Source organism: Lissotriton vulgaris, chromosome 1_1, assembly GCF_964263255.1.
Source record: "Lissotriton vulgaris chromosome 1_1, aLisVul1.2, whole genome shotgun sequence".
NCBI classification, from domain to species: domain Eukaryota; kingdom Metazoa; phylum Chordata; class Amphibia; order Caudata; family Salamandridae; genus Lissotriton; species Lissotriton vulgaris.
This window is the reverse complement of record NC_141685.1, coordinates 1,306,632,280-1,306,646,313: the sequence shown is the minus strand read 5'-3', so window position 1 is coordinate 1,306,646,313 and position 14,034 is coordinate 1,306,632,280. Positions and strand designations below refer to the sequence as shown.

General features: G+C 46.4%; 1 protein-coding gene across 1 annotated transcript in view; it reads left to right on the top strand.

Annotated features, from left to right (window-relative positions):
* LOC147749048 (cysteine sulfinic acid decarboxylase-like) overlaps positions 1-14,034 on the top strand; it is a 289,794-nt gene that overhangs the window by 84,978 nt on the left and 190,782 nt on the right. The gene's annotated exons all lie outside the window — the stretch shown is intronic.

Here is a 14,034-nt window from a genome sequence, read left to right as displayed (position 1 = left end):
GGCTTGGGTGAAGCGAGTGTAAAGAAGGAAGATACGTTTGATTCTTTCCGTCAAAGAATGATGCAGATGTACAAGCAGAAACAAACTAATTAGTTTGCAGGTTTCCTGACTTGAGGACTTCAAGCATCTGTGTTGTATTAAGTCTTTTTTTAAAGTCTGTTTCCAGGTCAAGTTTTATACATTTTGGTTGCTCAACGTTTAGTGTTAGCCGTGGACGGATTCTACATGTTTTCAATGCATCTACTGCAAGAAATAGTTTGTGCAAAGTTGTATTTGTAATCATTCTATATGATTTTAATAAAATGTTATTGGACACGGAAAAAAAAAAGACTTGTTAAGATTTGGTGGCCCCTTTGCTTACATTACATTTAAATTCAGCAACCACTGAACCCCTTCTATTTACTTGATCTCAATCAGTAATAGTTCTGTTTTTAAAAAGGCAATAGGTCAGATCCCGTCTGTTTTAGGCATATCAACCTGATTTACTCAGAGGTGAAAATAATCGGCCGATTTTATTAAACCGTCTTTCGGATTCAGCAGAGGAGAGCTGTAGGATGCTGGCTCTGTATATACTATACCAAAGTGAGGTATAGCGTGCACACAGAGTCCAGTGGAACCCCAAAGGTAGGCCGAGGTAATGTTCGATACCACCTTACTTTCTATTTGTGGTTGTGTGTGGTCGAGCAGTAAGGCTTTATCAGAGGACCGTGTTAAGCATTTGTTGCACACACTCAATTAGCAAATGATTTCACACACTCAAAGACTGCACTTCAGACCAATTGTTTTTGTATAAAAAAATTATTTTAGTTATTTTATTTTCTATAAATGCTGCAGTAATTATACAGTTGTAACACAGTTTGGATTGCAATTGTATATGCGCTTTGTTTTGATTTACAGTACTGTTACTGAGAAATGCAATGCTTTAAAAATAGCGTACATATACTTTCTGTAGGCTTTATTTATTTATTTCGACTTATATAGCGCATTATCACCCCAGGGTCTCCAAGCTCTTTGTCGGGTACATACCAGAATTCATACAGCCAATCATCAAATTACAACACACCCCATGCTTGCTGGAAAAGCACTGTTTTTAATTTTCCACGAAAAGGCAACAAATTGGATTCTTTGCGCAGTTCGATTGGTAAGCTATTCCAGACTGCTGGAAAGACATTAGAGAAAGCACGACCACCCAGGGTGGACAATCTAAAGCGCGGTTGGGTTAAAAGGGTGGCTTCCGATGAGCGCAACACCCTACCAGGCCTGTAAGGGGCCAAGCGAGCTTTCATATAGCTTGGTGCCTTTCCATACATAGCTTTATGCGTAATGCAAAGCCCTTTAAACATTACCCTCTGTTTGACTGGCAGCCAATGAAGTTTGCGCAAGAGAGGGGAGGCATGCGTTCTCCTCTGTTTTTTAAAAATCAATCTTGCAGCGTCATTCATGATGATTTGCAGTCTATTCAGATGTTTTTGAGGGAGCCCTGCATATAGCGAGTTGCCATGGTCCATCCTGGCTAGGATCATGGCAGATACCGCGCGCCTCAAGGTGGAAAAGGACAAAAGCGAGGAGATTTTCCTTAGTTGTCGAAGGCGGCCCACGCAGGTGCCCATCACCGCAGAAACTTGCTTCTGCATTGTCAAATTACCATCCACATGGATGCCCAGGCTTTTTACTGCTGCTGCAGGTTCTGGGGGCGCCCCTAGTTCTCTTGGCCAGAACAGATAATTCCAAGGGTTGCCAGCGATGGTGATTGGCAACACCTCGGTCTTGTCTGGGTTAATTTTCAGGGAATTCACAGACCTCCAATTAGCTGTATATTTTAGGATGTTTTGCAGTCTCGCATGTGCGCCCGGACAATCTTCCATTTGGATGACGATCTGGGTGTCGTTGGCGTAGTTGTAAATTTGGCAGTCCATCTGGTTGAGGGCCAAAATCAGGGTCTGTAAATAAATATTAAATAAGAGGGGAGAGGGCAGAGCCCTGTGGCACACCACAAGTAATTGACGCTGTGGTTGAGACTAGGTCTGCAAGCTGGACTCTCTGAGTTCTCCCTTGGAGAAAGAAGGAGAGCCAGACATGTGCTGTGCCCTGGATGCCAAAGTCCCTCAACCGCGACAACAATTGACTGTGACAAACTGTGTCAAATGCCACAGAGAGGTCTAATAGCACCTAGGCACCGGGAATTTTCTTGTCTGCTCTACGCCTTAACTCGTCCAAGACTGACATCATCACTAGCTCCGTGCTGTGATGCGCACGAAACCCTGCCTGGTTCTGTTCGAGTAAGGCATTGTTCTCCAGATGATTTGAGAGATAGGTGAGGACGTGCTGCTCCAAGACTTTGGCCAAGAATGGTAATTGGGAGATAGGCCTAAAGTTCTTTAGATTCTTGACGTCCACTCCAGTTTTCTTCAACAGGGGGGATCAGCCGTGCCTCCTTAAAGGATGATGGATCTTGCCCTGTTTGTAGCTATTTATTAAGGAGAGTCAAGACATCTTCCTCAATACCTGGCATTGCTAACGTGAAAACCCCCGGGGGACAAGGGTCCGCCTGGGAACCCGACTTGACCCGCCCCACGAGATTTGTCCGCCTGCCTTCGTAATCAAGGACAGAGTGACAAAGGGGATATTCACCGGCAACGTAACAGGAGTAATCTGTAAAGGGCAGTCAGTTGGAGTAAAATTACACATAAATTACTCTTTAGATTACTTTTCTTACACAGTGCAGTCTACCTGGATACTGCACTGAGACATTTCCTGAAAACAGGTAAGTAAAACAGTTTTTGTTATTCGGTACAATTTTAAAAGGATTTCTTAGGTTTTCCAACTCCACACTTGGAAACTTTTCATAGGAAAAACATCAGTGTTATCCTATGGAGGAAAATAGTGTTAACGGTTCAAAGGTAAGTACTTTGTTGTGGGAGTTGGAATTCTGGGTTGAGACTCAGTGGTCCCTCAGGGTCAGGAATGCAGTCTTGTTACACCATCAGCGGCACTAGGACAGCCCGCTAAGGAGTGCTGAGGCTCAATGTTATCCAAAGTGTTATAGGAGGCCTCCTGTTTGTGGCTGCTGATGAGCAGACCACTGGGTTGTGGGAGCAAAGCTCCTGGATTTGAGCTCAGGGCAAATGGGGGTTTAGGCCAGCACAACAGATACACCCTCAGCGGCACTGGGGTGGCTGGGTGTAGAGTGCTGTCTTGGCATCGGAAGCCCTGTAGCTTTTAATGGGGAGTCTCCGGTTTGCAAAAGCACTGCAGGCTCAGAGCGAAGGTCTTCTGGGTACGACCACCATTTCAAGAGGTAAGTTGGGTTGCTGGTGGTTGGCTAGGCACCATCGGTTGGGCCACCCAAGGCCGTTGGACGTCAGGTGCAGGGGTGCTTTTAAGGGGCGTATCTTCTTACCAGCTCCTGGGCGCGGCTGGGGGGACCTTACGTATTTAGTCTGCAGGCGTTGGCTGGAGGCTTGAGGCAGGTCAGGGATCACTAGATCTTGGGTCAGGATCGCCAGGGAGACCGCCTCCTGGTGTTTGCCCACTCGAGCTCGGCCGCTGATGTTGGGTGCAGAGTGGGGCGGATTTGCGGTTTCCAGCCAGGGCCAGAGGTTGGAGATGAACAAATCCGGTTTCAACGGGAAACAAAGTTTTTGGGCTTGTAGGCAGGCAGGTCCTCCGGGTTTCTCGAGGTTGCTGGCAGCAGGACACACCGGGATTTCACAGGAGCAGGTTTGAGGTGGAGACAGGCCGGTAGGGCTGAGACAAAGTCACTAGGTGTCTTCTTCTTGTTAGCTTCAGCATCGCTGTTCGTCCTTCTTCTTGTGGTTTCTTGTTTGAGGAAGCAAGGTTCAGGGGTGCCCCTAAATACTAGATTCAGGGGTGTTACAGGTAGGTGAAAAGGTTGGGACGAATGGGTCCCTTCCCTGGGGTGGGTACACCCCCTATAATGCCACCCTCCAGTGGGAGGGGGGCAGAAGCCTTTCCCTGGTTGGCTGAGTCCCCCCATCTGCAAGATGGCGGGGACTAAGAGTTGTGCTTCACCTCAACTCCCCCACCTGAGGGGTGGAGTTGGCAGAGGTGGGCACATCTCTCTTCCTCACTTGTTCTTCCCACCGCTTCTCCCACCCAAAGTGGGGCTCAGAACCAGTGGGGACCAGTTACTGAAAGCAGCAAGTGGCCTGGGGAAGCTCACAAAGGTGTTAAGCTTCCCCTTTATGGACTTTGCCCATCCTGGGGGAGGAGACTTGGTACCTCGTCCCAGGATGTGCATTGTTTAGGGGCCCCCGAGAGCAGCAGGCTCTCGACCCAGGGGTCCAGAAACATGTCTAGTAGTGGCAGCTGAAAGAAGGCACTCAGTCTGTACATTAGTGGTAGGCCGTTTTTCAGGGGGCATCTCTAAGATGCCCTCTGTGTGCATTTTTCATTAAATCCCACACTGGCATCAGAGTGGGTTTAATGTGCTGAGACCTTTGATACCAAACTTCTCAGTTTTCAGGGTAGCCATTATGGTGCTGTGGAGTTCGTAATGACAAACCTCCAGCATTATATACTCTTAATTACAGCACTGCACTTACAATGTCTAAGAATGGACTTTGACACTGTAGGGGTACAGGGCTTATGCACCTGTACCCTCACCACTGGTATAGTGCACCCAGCTAGAGGGGAGACTGATCTATGCCAGGGCAGTGGGTTGTAGGCATGGCACACAGGGAAAGTTGATTAGATTTATTAGTTGATCGGGTGTGCAGGTTATCCACCTGTTGTGATACACAGGGATGTGTGCCATGTCGACTCTTCACTTTGTTCTGCACCAAAACACGCAGCCTGCAAAGGCAGTGTGTGCGTGTAGTGGTACAGGGCCTCTAGGGATGACACAATAAGTGCTGCACCCCTTAGGGGTCTTCCCAGGTTACAGTGCCCTGGGTACCTGTGGGACGATTTACCAGGGACTGACCTGTGGCCAGAGATGCCAATTGGGTTTTGTTTTCAATGCAGTTTTAGGGAAAGAACATAGGCCCACTGTACCTGATTGGAAGGAGCCCACGGCCCACTCAATCTAAGCACATCAGCAGTTCAGCAAAAAGTCGGGCTACCATGAAGAAAGAGGGCACTTTCTCACAAGAGAGGCTTTTTATGTGACTTACAGAATGGGTTTCGTCCCAGTCAGGGTACTATCGAACAAAATGTGAATCTTTATCTATTCATTTGCAAATATACTAAAGTTAAGCATGGGGCAATCCCTCTGGCCTTCATGGATCTAAGCTCTGCATTTGACAGAGTTAATCGTTCCAAACTTTGTTCCTTGATGGCTCAGATGAGTCTTGACCCTGCTTTAATTAATTTTCTGCAGGATCTGCATAAAGATCTCTCAGCTAGTGTTAGGTTTGGCCCTAACAGGGATTGCACTGAGCACTTTAAATTGCGTTGTGGGGTTTGGCAAGGCTGTATCTTAGCACCATTTTTATTTATTTTTTATATTATTCAAATAGAACAAGCCTTGACGGACCTGGGGTAGATTTCCCTAAAGTAGGTGTCCGTTTATACTAGCCCTACTTCATGCAGATGATACAGTTTAAATTGCTCGAACAGCAAAAGGATTACAAAAACTTTTTAACTTTTAGATTGGTTTTATGAATAGTTTTGACTTGACAACAAACTTTTCGAAGTCACATGTTATGAAGTTTGGTCTACCCAACCCGAAAACCATGAAATACGTAGTAGATGGACACCATATCGGTCAGGTAGACAAATTTAGATACTTAGGGGTCCAACTGGATTTCGCTGAAGTAGCAGTCAAGAATGGAGCCTTGGTGTATCAGTGATCCTTCCTCACACCGCTCCTGGATGATAGTGGATTTATTCCATGGTCTGACTAAATTCTGCCTACAGCCCAGTTTGCTCCACTTACTCTTCATGGACTCATCAGTCCGAGTCAAAATAAAAGGGGCTAACATCAGACCCCATAACGGTTTGCAGGGGCACTAGGCAGGGGTGCCCCCTCTGCCACCACTCCTTTTTGCTTTTGCCACGGAGCGCCTTACAATTTGGCATGATCAGTCATAAAACGGATCCACCATTTTATTCTTGACTGCCCAACTGAATTTCGGACTAAATTGGCATTCGCTTTTAACACAAAATATCATGTCCTTTAATAGAGCGATGTTTAGCATTGGCAGTTTTTCTCGCCAGCTTGGGTGCACTCACATACAGTTGGTCTTGGAAATCTACAGGGCCAAGTGCGTCTCACTAGTGAGCTATGGCAGTGGAATATTGGATTATAGTTGGTTTGCCTCAATACAAGTGGCAGAAAAGACATTTTTAAGGGGCCTATTGGGAGTTCACAAAGTGTACCCCACGAAATTGCCCATGAAGAACTGTGTTTGAGTTATATTGTTGACCAGTTTCAACTCTGCCCTTTTAAAACTCTGTCATTCAATCTGGACAAAAGAGGAACTCTGTTTTAACAGATTATTATTGCATGATTGTTTATATTAGGATAAGCCTTCTTTGATCGCGTGGTTGGCCTATATTTCGTATAACATGATGTCTCTAGGGAGGCCCGACCTGTTTGCTAATCGGAGCAGTATAGTCCGCTCTGATGGTAAATGGGTTGAAGCAGCATTTATGGACAAGATGGCAGCAGACCGGAAGGATTCTTAGTTACTGAAACACCGCTCCATCCTTTCTCAGACCCTGGAATAAATAGTGCCTTTGCAGAGTTCAGGTGCCTCTTCCAGGTCTACAACCAAGTAAGCACACCATGACCAATCAGTTAGGCTGTCTCCATAACTTTAGGCAATTGTCTTGTATTAAGGGGGTATTCCTTCTGAGAACAAAGCCACCTGGTCCCCATGGATTAGTTCCAGGAGTGTTCGCTGTTTGAAGGCCGTGGTTGTTAGCGGCCTACATTAGGCCAGGAGAGCAATTGGTCAACGCCAGCCTGGATAGAATAGGGAATGTGGAAGTGCGTTAACACCAAGGAGAAATAATAAACTCTCTAGAATAAAATCAAACTGGAGAGCTTGCAAAAAGACCTAGGGTAAAATCAAAGTAGTCACGAAGACTGTGGGCGAGCAACATGAGGGGCAAAGCCAAAGCGCCTAAGGGCCGGGAAGTCGGGTGAAGTAGCACCAGATAAACTAGGATGTAGCTGAATATATGGGTGGGGCTAGGGGAGGTTCCAAGAGGGTTCAATATTTCATAAGGACTTTCGTAGAATGATAACGTATCTGAGAGGGACAAGGTTGATGAGTGGACATCACTGGGTGCTTCGTGGAAGCCAGGAAAGAGTGTGTCCCAATCCCCAGCTGTTAGTCTCTTGCACAAACCCCTGTCTACTGACCTGTGAAAGGTGGTGCTTTCAGCCTTCCCAAAGTCACCATGGTTCGGTTCCAGAACTTATTAGGGGAAGGGTGCGTACTTTCCCATCTAACGGTGATGGCTCTTTTTGCAAGAATCCCTATTAGTTCAATGATGCACGTGGCTGCCTTGGCCCTTTGTGGCCTCTTCGAGATGTCGAGGGCTCCAGAAATCTATTTTCGGGGACCTGTTAGTAGCTAGTTGCTGTGTCACTCCTGGCTAGTATGACCTCAACCAGGGACAATCCCAGAGAAAATCAGGCAAAACCGCTGCTTCCGTTGCGTAGCTGGCGCAGGAACCGGTTGTTGTCGGGAACATTTTGTGAATACCTTCTGTGGAGATGTGAGCCTTGTGCAGTATACAGGCATCGATTAGTTTAAGTCTGACCACTTATTTTGTAGGATGTGTAGTAAGTACTCGTATATCAAAAATGATACTTGTGAAGCTCAAACTGCTCTCTAAGGCGTAGAATGAACAGAAGCTGCCCATCTTGGAACAGGTCTCCCAACATCATTATGCCCGCCTGATCCCTGTGAATTTAGTTCTTGCTCATATACCCGGCTTGTTTAGCAAGGCCAAGAAGGGTTATTACCGGAACATAAGGGGGATCGGTTTTGTGAAGAACATTCCCCAAGCAAAACAACGTAGGGCTACCGACCAGAGACTCGAAGGAACTCCTCCGGGTTTAGTTCCTGGCATTAACAGCAATAAAATGGCAGCCCATCCAAGGGGAGGTCCGGTACTGGTCATTTACCTAAGGGATTGCCCCGTTATCCAATGGGCCAGCAATTGAAGCTGCATGCTAAGAAATAGGGTCCAAAATAGTGAACATCCAACCTCCCCCCTTCCCCTCGCCTCCCACCTTCCCCCAGTCAACAGGGAGTGAACTTCAACAGTGCTAGCCTCTGGTAACAAGTGTGCCAAATAAGCTCCCCAAGAAAAAACGATCATGGGGAAGGAACTCCTGGAGGTTGGCAAAGTGTTAAAGAAGCCTGGGCAGCATCACCATTTTTTATTCTGCTTTGCGACCGATGTCTGATAAAGGTAGGGTTCGGTAGAAGGCCGCTTGGGCTGTAAGAGCAATCACTGCCTTCATAAGGTTACCTTCTGAGAGGTCTTGTTCAGCATGGCTAAATAATGAAATGAGGTACCCTCCACTGGATAGGACCCACTTCCAAGTTCATCTGCACTGGCACCAAGGTAGGGCATAGAGTAAACTGGAAGGATTTTGCAGGTTAACTTTGAGGCAAGAATGAGCTCAAACTACACAAGTAATTCTGCCACCATGGAGTAGTTCCTGACAAGACCTTCAAGTGAAGGAGTACATCATCTGCAGAAAGTGAGATTGTGTGGGTATGATTGGGAAGTGGGAAACCCCACAACCCTTCCAGTGCGTGGGCCCAAATTGTAAGGGACTCCATGGCAAAAGCAACAAGCATTGACATAGCCAATAGGTCTCTCTTTTGGAACCTTATAATTGAATAGCCATGCAACACTTGATGTTGTTTAATGTAGGATATTGTGCTGGATAACTAAACATTTATAATGTCCCAAAGGCGACACCTATTGGCTATGTATTGGGGGGCCTTATAAGTGTTTAGGTAGAGCTATTGACTTTGGCAATGTTTCTAAGCTATGCTGTAGAGAAGTGTGGCTGCTGTGCAGCATACTGAAAAGTTGTAATTAAAAACCGTAGGAAGCACTGAGTGATGCTGTGGTGTTGTTGAGTGATGATGTGCTGGCTCTGAGTTATGCTGTGGTGGTGTTGAGAGATGCGCTTCTGACCCAGAGTGATGCTGTGGTGACCCTGAGTGATGCTGTGGTGGTGGTGCTGACTGATGCTGTTGTGATGCTGATTGATACTGTTGCGCTGCTGATTGATGCTGTTGCGCTGCAGAGTGATGCTGTGGTCGTGCTTATTGATTCTGTGGTGGTACTGAGTGATGCTGTGGTGGTACTGAGTGATGCTGTGGTGGTCCTGAGTGATGCTGTGGTGGCCCTGAGTGATGCTGTGATGGCCCTGAGTGATGCTGTGGTGGCCCTGAGTGATGCTGTGGTGGCCCGGAGTGATGCTGTGGTGGCCCTGAGTGATGCTGTGGTGGCCCTGAGTGATGCTGTGGTGGCCCTGAGTGATGCTGTGGTGGCCCTGAGTGATGCTGTGGTGGAGTTGAGTGATGCTCTTGTCGACCTGAGCGATATTGTTGTGTGCTTGAGTGACGCTGTGGTGGTGCTGAGTGTTGCTGTAGTTGGGCTGAGTGATGCTGTGGTGGCCCTGAGTGATGCTGTGGTGGCCCTGAGTGATGCTGTGGTGGCCCTGAGGGATGCTGTAGTGGCCCTGAGTGATGCTGTTGTGCCCCTGAGTGATGCTGTGGTGCCCCTGAGTGATGTTGTAGTGCCCCTGAGTGATGTTGTGGTGGCGTTGAGTGATGCTGTGGTGGCGTTGAGTGATGGTGTGGCTGTGCTGAGTGAGGCTGTGGTATATTTTAAGAACAGTGGCTCCGGTGTAATAGATAGTTGATAATGATTTAAAAGTGTGTAAATTATGTATATTAGAACAGGGGTTAAGTGAGATGTCAAAGAGAAAGAAATCCCAATACACTGATATCGTTGTTCAATGAGTTGTATTGAAAAATTGGATTGTAGTAAATCGTTTCATACATATAGCAACATTATTTACAGTTGTGTGAAGTGTCCCAAGTCAAAGTATGAACCAAAGCATTAGAATAACATATGTGAAAAAATATGTGCAAGGCTTTAAAATAAAATTTGTTGTTCACAAAAACGACCACTTTCTTTCATCAAATTACATAACATCTATACAATTATAGAGTGCTATTTTCAAAGGTTCGCTTTTCTCAATTGTCGACGGAGTTACGACCGTGGCATGGGTATAGGTTTTCTTCAAGACCTACGATGTGGGACATCTGGGAGGAAGAGAGATATATGTGTTTTAGAATCTACTATGTGGGTGGAGTACTGTATTAAGAGTATTTTGGGTCATTGTCAAAATTACCTGGTTTTCAAAAGCGCTAGATTACTGGTGGTGGATGCTGTTGTGGCCCTGAGTGATGCTGTGGTGGCCCTGAGTGATGCTGTGGTGGCCCTGAGTGATGCTGTGGTGGCCCTGAGTGATGCTGTGGTGGCCCTGAGTGATGCTGTGGTGGCCCTGAGTGATGCTGTGGTGGCCCTGAGTGATGCGGTGGTGGCCCTGAGTGATGCGGTGGTGGCGCTGACTGATGCGGTGGTGGTGCTGACTGATGCTTTGATGGATTGGAGTGCTGCTGTGGTGGTGTTGACTGATGCTCTGGTGGTGCTGACTGATATTGTTATGTGCCTGAGTGATGCTGTGGTGGTGCTGAGTGATATTGTTATGTGCCTGAGTGATGCTGTGGTGGTGCTGAGTGATGCTATGGTGGTGCTGAATGATGCTATGGTGGTGCTGAGTGATGCTGTGGTGTTGAGTGATGCAGTGTTAACCCTGAGTGAAGCTGTGGTGGCGTAGAGTGTTTCTGTGGTGGCGTAGAGTGTTTCTGTGGTGGCGTCGAGTGATGCAGTGGTGGCCCTGAGTGATGATGTTGTGGCCCTGAGCGATATTGTTGTGGCCTGGAGTGACGCTGTGTGGTGGTGCTGAGTGTTGCTGTTGTTGTGCTGAGTGATGGTGTGCTGGTGCTGAGTGATGGTGTGCTGGTGCTGAGTGATGGTGTGCTGGTGCCGAGTGATGGTGTGCTGGTGCCGAGTGATGGTGTGCTGGTGCCGAGTGATGGTGTGCTGGTGCCGAGTGATGGTGTGCTGGTGCCGAGTGATGGTGTGCTGGTGCCGAGTGATGGTGTGCTGGTGCCGAGTGATGGTGTGCTGGTGCCGAGTGATGGTGTGCTGGTGCCGAGTGATGGTGTGCTGGTGCCGAGTGATGGTGTGCTGGTGCCGAGTGATGGTGTGCTGGTGCCGAGTGATGGTGTGCTGGTGTGCTGGTGCCGAGTGATGGTGTGATGGTGTGGTGGTGCTGAGTGATGCTGAGTGATGGTGTGATGGTGTGCTGGTGCCGAGTGATGGTGTGCTGGTGCCGAGTGATGGTGTGCTGGTGCCGAGTGATGGTGTGATGGTGTGCTGGTGCCGAGTGATGGTGTGGTGGTGCTGAGTGATGCTGAGTGATGCTGTGGTGGTGCTGAGTGATGCTGTGGTGGTGCTGAGTGATGCTGTTGTGGCGTTGAGGGATGTGATGCTGTGGTGGCGCTGAGTGATGCTGTTGTGGTGCTGAGTGATGCTGTTGTGGTGCTGAGTGATGCTGTGGTGGTGCTGAGTGATGCTGTTGTGGTGTTGAGTGATGCTGTTGTGGCGTCGAGTGATGTGATGCTGTGGTGGTGCTGAGTGATGTGATGCTGTGGTGGCGCTGAGTGATGATGTGCTGGCTCTGATTGATGCTGTGGTTGCGCTGGGTGATGCTGAGGGGATTCTGTAGTGTTGCTGAGTAATGCTGTGGGTTTGCTAGTTCCAGTGGTAAAGAACTCCTTCCAAATGTGCACAGGTGAATAATTAATGCTGATATTTAATCTGTAAAGCGTTTTTGCAATATGTACTTAGCAACACAAAATTAGTCACACCATACATTGAACTTGATACAAGTTTATATGAATAATAGCTTTTGTAGTAGTAGTAGTATAAAACATACTTGAATAGTAAATATACAAGATACACTGTGCAAACTGGCACTGGGTAAATTTTACAAGTTGCGAGACTTAGTTACTTATGTATATATAGAGTTATTGCAAGGTATTGATTTAGTAGGAGAGTGAGTTATTGAGCGAGTGCGTTAGAGATGGAGATAGTTAGTGAGAGACCTAGTTAGTTAGTGATTGAGTGTGAGGTTTATTTAGGTAATATTTGAGAGTAAGTTAGAGAGAGTAATTTGTTTTTGATTTTGATAGATGAAGATGGAATTAGTGATGTAGCTAGTGAGTAAGTTAGCGGGAGAGTTATTAAGCTAGTGAGACTAAGAAAGAGTTGTTTCGCAAACAAATAGGTAATTAAACATATTTTGTTCCTGTAATGAATACCAGATATTAGATTTTTTACATTTTTTCTTTTATTAACATTATTTACAGATTGTAAACTTTAAAGTACGGTAATTGTTTGCATTAAATAATAAAATTGGATTGTTATGCATGGCGATTTAAAACATTTGTTCAGGTGAAATATATTTTAATATGTTCATTATTATTCCATTGCAAAATATCGCTTTGCATGGCTCATATAAATATAAAAACATATAAATAGTTAATTAAAATATTTTAAACAAGACACAAATTAAAAGCTATGTATTAGTCAATAAGCTAATAATATAACACACAATAATTTGTGAGACAGCAGTACACAAAAAAATAACGAACATAGCAAGGGGATATAGAGAAAAAGGGGAGAGAGAAAAGAGGGAGAGAGCATAAAGGAGGGAGAAAATTAGATAAGGTGGAAATAGAGAAAGAGAGTGTGAAAAAGACAGTGGGTGGGGAAAGAGAGAGTGCAAAACGGTGCTGGGAAGTGCTGTTTTGGTGGGCCCGCTGTAAGGGTGCCCCCAAGCCAAAAAAATTGTTAATTAAAATATTTAAAAACAGACGCAAAATAAAAACCGTGCAGGAGTCAATAAGCTAATAATAATATTATTTTTAGGCACACGCCGTGCATGAGTGAAACACCAATGCTAATATGAATGTTACGCTGTCAACTGGCACCATATCATCAAAGGCTAGTCCAGCCAATGCTACCTAGAATTGTAGGTCCTCCTCAACATGGTTAGTAATGCTGTTTGAAGACCAAAAGTACTGAGCACTGAGCCAGTCATGCCCACCCTCAAATTTCAGCCATTGACATGCAGAAGGCCTCTGTTGTGCTACGAAAAACGACGTGTGAAACATACATTTTAAAACATGGCCTTGTGGATAGTACTTGAAAAGCATAAATCACTTCACCTCACAAAGCTCATGGGAGAGCTATCCAATTGCGTTCAAGGATTTGCTTATCATTTAGTCCTGCTACTTTATAACTATGAACCTTTTATTTTACATTTCTAGCTCATTTATAACCCAGATGTGCATAATAAAAATGAAGCTTCAAAAAATCTCACCTAAAAACTGCAGAACTTTAAAGGAGTGTTATCTGTAAACCCTTTATTCTGCATGTTAGACGGACCGGGAGGGTCGGCCGAGGTTACGGGGAGAGGTCTCCAGGGAGAGCCGTCTCCAACGACTGTACAGATAAGTAACTTCCCCCCCACAGACGGACACCACACAAGGTTGAAGGTTAACGAGACTTTATATGCAATTCTTAGGTTACGAGGATGGATACAAGGAGGTCTGGACTCAGGGGTCCCCTCGGTTCTAGTCTCTGGTTTAGGAAAGGGGTAGCGGGACAGTCTTAGTTACCAATGAGTACAAAATAGCTCTCAATCCTCGAGCTCGGCGTTCTAGATGATCGGGCCGTGGAGGAGCCAAGCAGGTCCCGAGATGGATGAAGGAAGGACGACGGTCCGCGGCGGAGCCTGCAGGTCCCGGTGGAAGATGACGGTTACAACGGTCCGCGGCCACGCCAGCAGATCCCGACGACGATGAAGGATGAAGGTTACGACGGCTGTGGCAGCGCCAACAGGCAGGACGATGGTGCACAGGACAGAGCTATGGCAGCGCCAGTAGTCCG